Source organism: Mus musculus, chromosome X, assembly GCF_000001635.26.
Source record: "Mus musculus strain C57BL/6J chromosome X, GRCm38.p6 C57BL/6J".
NCBI lineage: Eukaryota > Metazoa > Chordata > Mammalia > Rodentia > Muridae > Mus > Mus musculus.
Genome location: NC_000086.7, coordinates 30,872,187 through 30,884,642, shown reverse-complemented (window position 1 = coordinate 30,884,642; position 12,456 = coordinate 30,872,187). Strand labels below are relative to the sequence as shown.

At 38.9% G+C, this 12,456-nt stretch overlaps 1 long non-coding RNA gene across 1 annotated transcript; it reads right to left on the bottom strand.

The window, feature by feature from the left end:
* Positions 1–4,720: 4,720 nt before the first annotated feature.
* Positions 4,721–6,096, bottom strand: Gm42183. The gene is made up of 3 exons (XR_880632.1): positions 5,837–6,096; positions 5,447–5,682; positions 4,721–4,755 (listed from the first exon to the last, which is right to left on the bottom strand). It is a non-coding gene; the product is annotated as a predicted gene, 42183 (long non-coding RNA).
* Positions 6,097–12,456: the final 6,360 nt, after the last annotated feature.

The following is a 12,456-nucleotide window of genomic DNA, read 5'->3' as shown; positions in this document are numbered from 1 at the left end:
ACAAATAAATTAGGAAATCAACTCTTTACAATAGACACGAACAATATAAAATATCTTTGTGTAACTCTAATCAAGCATGTATAAGGACTTAAATGAGAAGAACTTCAATTCTCTGAAGAAAGAAACTGATGAACATATCAGAAATGGAAAGATCTTCAATGCTCATGGGGCAGTAGGACTAACATATTGAAAATGATCATCTGACCAAAAGCAATTTATAGATTTAATGCAATCCTTATCAAAATTCTAACACAATTTTTCCAGACATTGAAAGAACAATTCTAAGATTCATACAGATAAAAAAACAAAAAAAAACAGGATAGCTAAAACAATCTTAACCAATAAAAGAACTTCCAGAGGTACCACCATACCTGTCCTTGATTTATAATACAGAGAAATAATATTCAAAGCTGCATTCTATTACTATAGGAACAAACTGGTGGATCAATTAAATTGAATGGACGATCCTGAGATGGCCCCACAAACGTATGGACATTTTCTTTTTGACAAAGAAGATAAAACAATACATGGAAAAAGGAGGCATCTTCAACAAGTATTGCTGGTCTAACTGGATGTTTGCATATAGAAGAATGCAAATAGATCCATATCTATCATGCACACACCTGAAGTCCAAATGGACCAAAGACCTCAACATAAATCATATACACTAAATTTCATAGAAGAGATAGTAGGAAATAGGTTCAACACATTGGTACAGGAAACAAGTTCCTGAACAGAACACTAATACTTCATGCTCTAAGATCAAGAACTGATAAATGGGACCTCATGAAACTGGAAAGCTTCTGTAAACCAAAGGACATAGCCCATAGTACAAATCAGCAACCTACACATTATGAAAATTTTTCACTTAACAGACATCCCATAGAGGACTAATGTACAAAATTTATCAAAAACTCAAGAAGTTAACCTCTAAAACACCAAATAACCTAGGTGAAAAATTAGGTACAGATAATTCACAGCAGAAGAATCTTGAATGGCCAAGAAGCACTTAAAGGAATGTTCAATGTGCTTTGTCATTAGGGAAATGCAAATCAAAACATCTCTGAGATTCTGTCATACTATAGTCATATTGGCTAACATCACAAATTTAAGTGGTAATGCATGTTAGTTAGGATGTGGATCAAGGGGAACAAACCTCAATTGCTGGTGGAACTGCAAACTTCTGCATCAATTTTGGAAATCTATTTGGTGTTTCGTAGAAAACTGTAAATATTCTATTTAAGTTCTATTCAAGAGCCAGCTATACCACTCCTGTGCATATACCCAAAAGATATTCCACTGTCCCGAAAAGGACACTTGCTCAACCATGTCCATAGCTTTATTCATAATAGCCAGAAACTGGAAACAGCCTAGATGTCCTTCAACTGACAGATGGATAAAGAAAATGTGACACATCTACACAGTGGAGTACTATAGAGCTATTAAAAACAAACACATCATGGATTTTGTAGGAAAATAGATGGAATGGAGACTATCATCCTGAGCTAGTTAACCCAGACCCCAAAGGACATGTATGGCATGTAGTCACTTATAAGTTGAAATTAGTCTTAAAATACAGGATAAACTTGCTGTGCTCCACAGACCCAAGGAAGCTAAACAAGAAGAAAGGACAATGTGAGGATGCTTGAATCTCACTTTAAAAAATCATGGGCAGCAGATTGGCAAAATTAAGTGAGTGAGAGAAAGAATGGGTAATGACATGGCAGTGTTCAGAATCCAGTGTGGGTAGGGGCAGGGTAGATGTCTAGATGACCATGAGAAATAAGGAAAACTGAAATTTGCAGGGGTATAGAGTGTAGGGGTGTGGCATGTTGAGGATGAGACTGAGACCTGGGAAAGGGAAGGCACTCAAATATCAATGTCGATGATCTTAACTGTGACTTACAATATTGTGCTATGGAATCTGAATGGTCCACATCTTGTGTCTATGTAGGAACTCCAGTGAAGCTATCGTCACACCAACACATCTTCAAACTTTGGACCTAAATTTTATTCTGTCTATGAGAAATACATTGACAAAGGATAGAAAAAACACTAATGCAATGGCAAATCAATAACTGGCCAAACTAGTGACCCATCCCATGGGCAACAAACAATCCCTGACAGCATTAATGATACAGTGATAGGACTGCAGACAGAAGCATGTTGACCTCTAGGAGGCTCTACTCAGCAGCTGACTCAGACAGACACAGACATCCACAGCCAAATATTGAATGGAGCTTGGGTCTCTTATGGTAGAGTTGGGGAGAAAATTGAGGGCCCCAAGGGGGATAAGAGCTCCAAAGGAATACCAACACAATCAAACAACTTGGATCACTGAGGCTCTCAGATACTGAACTAGCAACCAAGGAGCATACACAGGCTGAAGCTGGAGCTCGTACACATTTGTTGCAGAGTGCAGGTCCAACATCAGTATAGATTCCATGATGTTTATTGCAAGAAAAATCAGTGATATTATCGTAGACTCAGAGGGAAGAAGAGATCATGCAAATAAATTTCTTCTCCAGTGGCAGGATGGATCATTGACATCAATTGCGAATCTTGTGTCAAAAAGGGTATTTAATTAATATGATCTGCATTGAGGGCTGCATACATGCATCAAGGAATTCACTATAGTTACTTGTGTCAGGCAGGATCTCAATAATACCTATGTATACCATCTTTTTTGCTGGTAAAATCAAGTATTATTAATATTAGTATAGCTTTCCATTGTAAGTAGGAACACACACATATCTGAGGTGGAAGTCAGAACACTCCACATGAAGTAGGTAGCAGTACTGTCCATGAACTTCAAGATAGATTCTTCTGGCAGTAGGGCTCACAGACATCACCAAGCTCTTGAGAGCAAAAACTGACTAGGGATATCAACATGGTTAACAAAGGCAGCAGGATTAAGTGACATCAAGATATTTTCCTATGCAACTGAGATCAATGATATAATCAATAGGGTCCAAACTGACAGCAAGTATCCCTCATCTTCTTGTGGCTAATGGCAGCCATCATCTGAGATGAACCATGTTGTTTGTTGCCAGGAGGTATCATTGGCATGTACACAGTTTCAGAGGACATATAAGACCATAGACAGTAATGTCCACTCTAGTGGGAGGATAGACCTTTGACATCAAATTGGTTAGAGCTGGCAGTACACATCATATACATAACATGGTGTCAGTTGGCAGAAGTGTGGATTGATGATATCAGTATATATTTTGGTGGCATTTGGAGTAGCTTGTATTAATGTTCCAAGTGGCAGCAGAGAACATGTACATCCTGGATGATCCTGGATGATCCTGGTATCAAGGATTGTGGATATACAACAATGGTATCTTTTCCCAAATTATATCAATGAAATCAATATAACATATCTTAGAACACTTCACAACATGACCTCAAGCAGCAGTATTGACCTTAAAGTTCAGAATATACTCTGGTGGCCACAGGGCTCCTTGATATAAACAATTCCATCAGAAGCAACACAGACCATACATTTCAATATAGATGCTTGTTCCATCATTGGTTATGGATATCAAAATACTTTCTGACAGCACTTTGAATTATTGATTATAATATGGTACTCATTTGCAACAGGGGTCACTGAAATCAAGGTTGCCTGTGGTAGCATAGATCTTGGGGGAAATAAAAAATGGTTACTGTTTCCAGGTGTATCTTTGACATTAGCATAGATTCAGAACCTGGGAATAGTATTAACATAAGTGTCTTCTCCATTGCCAGGATGGATCAATGATACTGTGATCAGTTCTTCTGGTTGCAGTAAAGAGCGTATAAATTATTAAAAAAACCAGGAGGGGCTATATGCATAAATCATGGACATTTCATAGATTCCTGTGCCCCATAATATCTTGAGAGGAACAATAATCACTGTCGTGATTACTGATGTCAGTAGGCAGTCAGGTCACAGGCATGAAAATCATAACTGATTGTAACACAGTACACTTAAGTAAACATGACTTAGGCAAGAGTATTTACCAAAAATTTCAAGACAGAGTCTTCTAGCAGTAGGGATAATAGATTTTAGCAAGATCTTCAGAGGCAGCACTGTCTATAGATATGAACAGAGTTACATGCAGCAATATGGATGGCTATCATCATAATTTTACTATAGGTAGTTGGGAATCACTGATATCATCATGGTCCAAAGTGGCAGCACAAATCTCTAATATGATGTTTGCTATTGGGGGTAAGAATTGTAGATATAGTATGGTATCTGCTGACAAGTGTATCACTGATATTGAAAAGATTCAATTATGGACATAAATCTTTTCTCTGGTGGCAGGAGGGATCAATTACATCAAATATCTTCTTGCAGCAGCAAGGATATTACCCACAACAAGTTCTACAAAAGAAAATACATTCATGTATCAGATATATCAGCACAGTTTTCAGCAGCAGGTAAGCTCTCAGACATCAAGCTTATCCCCAATGCCAGCTCAGAACATTCACCTCAATGTATAACTTTGTACATCAATATGAACCTTGGAATTCAGTCTGTTCTCATGCAGCAAAACAGATCATTGACATTAATAGGTTCTTCCAAGGAATAGAAACTATGGATACAATCATGTTTCCTGGGTTCAGCATATAGCAGTGACAGCAACATAGGTTCAGGTTGTAAGTCACATCAGAGGCTTAAAACAAGTTTCCTATAGGAAAACACACTACTAACCTCATTGGGATCTTGGGCAGAAGTTCTGACCATGCATTTCATAATTGATGCTTTTGTCCACAGTGATCATAGACATTACCAAGATCATCAGAGTCAGCACAAGTGGTTACAAATGGTACAATGGGAGAGTAAAATCAACATATTTATCTTAGCAAATAGGACAATTGGTATCACAATCTGGTCCAAACTGTCAGTAGGTATCATTAACATCCTGGTTGCCTGTGGCATCAAAGTTCTTGGATATACCATGGCGTCTATTGCCAGGAAGAATCAGAACATCGTGATTCTTTCAGAGAGCAGGGAGAACCATGAACAGAAATCACATCTATAGTGTCAGAATGGAGCATTGACTTCAAAATTATCACAGCTAAGAGTATATATATATCTCATAAAAGCCATTCCCACAGGTGAGAGAAGCATATATCACTGACATCAGTATAGATTCCAATGACAGTTGGAATCACTCATATTAATGTGGCCCTAAATGGGAGAAAGGATCAATGACAACATTGTTGCTTGTGGTATCAAAGAGTATAGACATAGAACGATTTGTCTTCCCATGATGTATATATTAGTGAACTCATGGTCCAGAGCAGGGGCTACATGCATATATCAGGGATATCAACAGAATTTCCTGTGGCCAATAGGATCTCAGATATCAATGTGATCTCCATTGCACCTCAGATCCTGTACCTCAATATGATATCCAGTGTCAGTATGGACCATAAAATATGGAATTACCTTAAACAGCAGCAGAGATCATCCTTATGATCATGGTCTCCATCACCTTCAGTAATAGAAACAATGGAATCCATCATGATTGCTGGTCAAACCATTCATTACCCAAATCAACATAGTTTCAGGTTTCAAATACCATTCCAGGTTTCGAAAGTATCTCCAGTAGCAGCACACAGCACTTACCTCATTATGACATTAGGCAGCAATAGTGATCATGAACTTTACAATCGACTCTTTGACTAAAGGATCATAAACAGTACAGTATTCAAAGTCAGACTCTTCAAAGTCAAGACTGTCTCTGAATCTCAACATGTTTACCAGATGCTTTATCGATAAGTAATGTCAATACTTTTAACTTGGCAATTGGGAAGTTGGGATCTCTGATGTCATTACCTGTTCCAAAGAGGCAGTAAGAATTCCTCAGGACCTGGTTGCCAGTGGCAGCTTAGAACTGGTATATACCACCTTGTTTGATGTCAGGAAGTAGCAAGGCCATCAAAATATTTAAGAGGGCATGAATAACTATGTACAGAATCTTCTTCTCTGATGGCAGGATGGATCTTTGATGTAAAAATTGTTGCAGCTGAAAGCATACTTCTCATAAATAACAGCAGAAAAATTTGGATAACTGATATCAGTAGAGATTCTATAGGCAGTTGGAGACGCTTATATTTATGTTGCCCCATAAGTTAGCAGAGATTATTGTGATCACTGCTGCTTGAGGCCTGAAATGTCATGAATATAAAAATGGTATCTTTTGTCATTATGTGTCCTCAGTGTAACAGAATATGAAACTGAACATGACATGGAGGAACAGTATGACCTAAATTTTCACCTTATGTTCAGATGGTCTCATAGATCCTGGACATTAACAATCTCATCAGAAGCATCATGGACTGTGGGTTTAATCAAGGCCACTGATGGCAGCATAAAGGATATCATCATATTTTCTGTAGGCACTTTGAGTGAGTGGCATTAATATAGTTCTCAGTGGTAGCAGAGATCACTAATGACAAGTTGGCCAATGACAGCAAGTAACAAAGGCCATACCATGGAATCTATTGCCATTTATATGTCAATGGCATTAGCATAGATTAAAAGGGAAGAAAAATTATGATCATAAACCTCTTATCAGGTGGCAATATTTATCTTGACAGCGCAATTCCAGGGGCAGTAACAACCATGTACATTACATGGTTGATAGCAGGCAGGAAGATCAACAGAATTTCTTATGGAAGATAGAATCTCAGACATCAATCTGATCTACTGTGTCACCTCAGAACACTTACCTCAATATGACCTCTACCATTAACATGAACCTTGTAAGTCAGAACGTTCTCAAACAACAGGAGAGATCATGGCCATCACCAGGTTTTTCATCAGCAATAGAAAAATAAATGGACTCCATCATTATTGCTGGTCACAGCATGCAGCACTCACATCAAGGTATTTTCAGGTTTCAGTTAGGATTACAGGCATCAAAATAGTCTCCAGTAACAGCGAACAGCACTTACCTCATTATGAACTTAGGCAGCAATAATTACCATGGACTTTACAACAGATTCTTATGGTTGATTTATCATAGACATCATGTAGCTTTTCAATGACCACACAGACTATGGGTGTCAAAATAGTTACCAGTGACAGCATGAATCAGTAATGCCAATATATTTTCCTTGGTAGTCAGGATCACAGATATCTTCAGTATTGTCCAAAGTGGGAGTAGAAAACACTCCTAATCTGTTTGTCTATGGCAGCAGGGATCTCTGATATAACATAGTATCCATTGCCAGTAAGTACAAGGGACATAAAAATACTTTCAGAGGGTTTCATGCAAACAAATCTCTTTTCCAATTGCCAGGTGCATTGTTACATCAAATTGCTTATGGATGGCAAGATACTTCTGAGATTTTATACAGAAGAATAGATAACAGTCATCAGTAGTAATTCCATTTTCAGTTAATGAAAGTTATAATTTGGGCAGAAGAGTCATCAGGGACCACTGACATATTTTCTGCTAGAGGCCTGAAGTATCATGGACATACAGTGGTATCTGATGCCACTACACACACACACACACACACACACACACACACACACACACACACATATATATATATATATCATCATATCATACCTCAGAACATGTAACTCCACATGACCTAAGATAGCATTATTGACTGAACTTCATTGAAGATTCTGACGGTCTCAGGGATTTTTCACATTTACAATCCCTTCAGGAGCAACACAGACAATGGATTTCAACATGGCTACTAGAGGCAGGATGCATGATTCACATCATCCACATTTCTGTGGCACCTGTGCATTAGTGAAGTCAACATGGTTCCAGTGTCAACTAGGATCACTGACAATAATTTTGCCATTGCCCACAATATTCTCAGACAATACCATGGGGTCTGTTGCCAGGTATATATTAGTGACATCAGCATTGATTCAGAGGGCATAAAGAAATTAGGGTCATAAAACGCTTTTCCAGGAACAAGATAGATCACTGACATCACTACCTCTTTTGGTGGTAGTAAGAATATTGTACATTTCATGGATGATAGCAGGTGCTCCATGAAAGTATCAGGGACATCAACAAAATTACCTGTGGTAGGTTGGATCTCAGGCGTCAATCTGATCTCCAGTGCTACATAAGAGCACTTACCTCAACATGACACCAAGTGTCAGTATGAATTTTGGAATTCAGTATGTTCTCTAGAAAAAGCACAGATCATAGACATCACCAAGGTTTCCATAAGCAATAAGAATTGAGTTCATCATGATTTCTGGTTGCAGAATACAACAATGACCTCAACATAGCTTCAGGTTGCAAATATGTTCAGTGGCATCAAACATGTGTCCAGTAGCAGCACACAGCACTTATATCATTATTACCTTAGGCACCAGTACTGACAATGAACTTCAGAACACATTATTCTTGTTGATTTATCATAGACATCACGACATCTTCAAAGACACTGAATGAGGATCTCAACATGGTTACCAGTGGCAGCATGGATGAGTGACATCAATTTCCCAATTCCCTTGGCCAGTTTCCCTAGCATTTGGGATCACTGATATCAATTTGTTCCAAAGTGTTAGTAGTGATCACTCACTGCCTGGTTGCCTGTGTGAGTAGGAATCTGAAATATACCATTGTATCAGTTTCCAGGGATATCAAGAGAGTTTCAAATGTAGATATGAACATGTAAAGAAACTCCCCTAGTGGCACTTTGAATCATGATATCAAAATGTTTACAGGTAGCAGGATACTTGACATAAATTTGACAGAAGCATTGATAACAGACATCAACAATGATTCCATTGGCAGTAGGAGACAGTGATATTAATGTGGTCCCATAAGGCAGAAGGTATCACTGCCATGGATGATGGATGCTTGAAGTATATGTAACAAGCAACAGTGTCCATTGCCACACTATATGTGACCTCCACATAATATATCTCTGAACATGTAATTCAACATGATGTGACACAGCAGAATTTATCTAAAATTTCACCTAAGTCTCTGCTAGCTTCAGGGATCCTTGACATTAACAATAATCCAAGAAGCATCATGAACTTTGGGTTTAAACATGGCTACTTGAGGCAGAATGGATGATTGATATCACCATAGTTTCTACAGGAACTATGTAATAGTGATATTAACATGGTAACCAGGGACAGCAGGGATCACTGGCAACCAGGTTGCAAATGGTAGCATGGACCTAGGGCAATCCCATGGGGTGTGTAGACAGTTATATATTAATGATATCAACCTCAAATCACAGAGAAGAATAAATCATTATCATAATTGCCTCATTTAGTTGCAGGATAAATCACTGATATCCACATTATTTCAGGTGGCAGTAAGGATCTTGCACATTACTTAGTCAACATCATGCAATGTATTCATGTATCAGTGAAATCAACAGAATTTGTTGTGGCTGTTAGGATCTTAGATATCAATCTGATCTCCATTATTGAGAACACTTACCTCAATATAACCTATCATTTCACTATGGGCCTTTGAATTCATCAGGATCTCAAGAAACAACACAGATCATAGCCATCACCAGGGTCTCAATTAGCAACAGGAATAAAAGACCCCATCATGATTGCTGGTCATAGCTGCATCACTGACTTCAAAATAGCTTCAGGTATCCAGCAGGATCACAAGTATCAATATTTATCACATGTTAGATATTGTGAGCTACACATACATGAGAAATACCAATTGATGATCCTGTTGCAGGTAGGTTTCCAGATTTTAATCTGATCTCCAGAACCAGATAAGAATACTTCCCTCAAAATAAACTTGGGCATTATTGTGGACCTTGAGGTTCATTATATTTTCAAGCAGTAGCACAGATCATAGCCACCACTAGGGTTTCCATTAGCAATAGGAATAAAATCAAACTTGGACTCCATCAAAATTGCTGGTATCAACATAGTTTTGTTTTTTGTTTTTTTTTTTTTTTTTTTTTTGGTAACAGGTAGTATCATAATAATGAAAATACCATACATGTTTCACATCAGGAGCTACATGAATGCATCAGGGACATCAACAGAACTTCCTGTGGTGGGTAGGATCTCAGACATCAATTTTCTATCCAGTGTCAGATAACAACACTTACCTCAATATGGCATTATGTATCAGCATTTACCTTGGCATTCAGCAGTTTCTCCAGAAGCAACACTGCTCATAACCATTACCAGGGTCTCCATTAGTAATAGGAAATTGATGTAATAGATTCTATTATGCTTGATTATCACAGCAAACAGCAATGATATCAGCATAGCTTCAGCATTCAGATGTGATCACTGACATCAAAGGGAACTTCAATAACAGTACACAGCTCTTTTGTCATTATAAACTTAGGCAGCAGTACTGACAATGATGTTCACAATAGACATTTATGATTGGGCATCTCAGATGTCATGGACCTCTTCAAAGATAACACATGTTGCTACACCATTCCTGCTACAAACTCTGACTATAAATCTCAACATGGTTACCAGTGACATCATGGATGAATGACTATATGGCCTTTGGGATCTCTGATGTCATTAATTAGTCCAAAGTAAGAGCAAGCTTCACTTTGCTTTGGGGTCTCTGGTGTCATTAATTAGTCTAAAGTGGGAGCCAGATTCACTTTGCTTTGAGGTCTCTGATGTCATTAATTAGTCTAAAGTGGGAGTAAGATTCACCCCTGACCTGGATGCCTATGACAACAGGCATCTGGCATACAAAGTGAAGTTTGTTGCCAAGAAGAATCAGAGACATCAAGGTAATTCAAGAGGCAGGATGCATAGTGACATCACAATTGTTATAGATGGTAAGAATCTTCGCACAAATTGAGCAGAAAAATGGATAACATACATCTGTAATAATTCCATTGACTGTTGGACACCCTCATATCAATATTGTCCCAAATGGCATCAGGTATTACTGGCATGAATGCTGGAGGCCTGAAGTAACATGAACATATACCGATGTCTGGTACCACAATTGATATGTTTTCAACATAACATATGCTAGAATATGTAATTCAACATGACAATAGGCAACACTATTGTACTTGAACTTCACATTTTTCTGATGGTCTCAGGGACCCTTAGCATTAACAATACCTCCAGAAGCAACATAGGTTATATGTTTCAAGAAAGCTAATGGTGGCCCTGCTGGTCCACTCCAGCACTGGGGTTCCTTGCCCACAGAGTCTCTGGACACGTGCAAGGACTCCCACAGGATCCCCCATGGGATCTTAAGACCTGTGATGAGGGGAACAAACCATCTACTCCAATCCAATCACGTGGGACATGTGACTGCCTTAATTAGGGAAGCAGAAAAACCAGCCTCATCAGGGTCACAATTCCCTTCTTGTCCATACCAGCACCGGGGTACCTTGCTCACAGTGTCTCCGGACACCCGCAAGGACCCCCACAGTGTCCCCCACGGGATCTTAAGTCCTCTGGTGAGTGGAACACAGCATCTGCTCCAATCCAATCGTGCGGGATCTGAGACTGCCTTAATTAGGGAAGCAGAAAAACTGGCAAATCAGGGTCACAAGTCCCTTCTGGTCCACACCAGCACTGGGGTTCCTTGTGCGCAGAGTATCTGGAGACCCCCAAGGTCCACACAGGACCCTACAAGGGATCTTAAGACCTCTGGTGAGTAGATAACAACTTCTGTCAGGAGGCATGTTCGAACACCAGATATCTGGGCACTTTCCCTGCAAGAAGAGAGCTTGCCTGCAGAGAATACTCTAACCACTGAAACTGAGGAGAGAGCTAGCCTTCCAGGTCTGCTGATAGAGGCTAACAGAGTCACCTGAGGAACAAGCTCTAAACAGAGACAACTATAACAGCTAGCCTCAGAGGTTACCAGATGGAGAAAGGCAAACGTAAGAATCCTACTAACAGAAATCAAGACCACTCACCATCATCAGAACGCAGCACTCCCACCCCACCTAGTCCTGGGCACCACAACACAACTGAAAATCTAGACCCAGATTTAAAAGCATATGTCATGATGATGGTAGAGGACATCAAGAAGGACTTTAATAACTCACTTAAAGAAATACAGGAGAGCACTGCTAAAGAGTTACAAGTCCTTAAAGAAAAACAGGAAAACACAAACAGGTACAAGTCCTTATAGAAAAACAGGAAAACACATCCAAAAAGGTGATAGAAATGAATAAAACCATACTAGACCTAAAAAGGGAAGTAGACACAATAAAGAAAACCCAAAGTGACTCAACGCTGGAGATAGAAACCCTAGGAAAGAAATCTGGAACCATAGATGCCAGCATCAGCAACAGAATACAAGAGATGGAAGAGAGAATCTCAGGTGCAGAAGATTCCATAGAGAACATCGACACAACAATCAAAGAAAATACAAAATGCAAAGGGATCCTAACTCAAAACATCCAGGAAATACAGGACACAATGAGAAGACCAATCCTATGGATAATAGGAGTTGATGAGAACAAAGATTTTCAACTTAA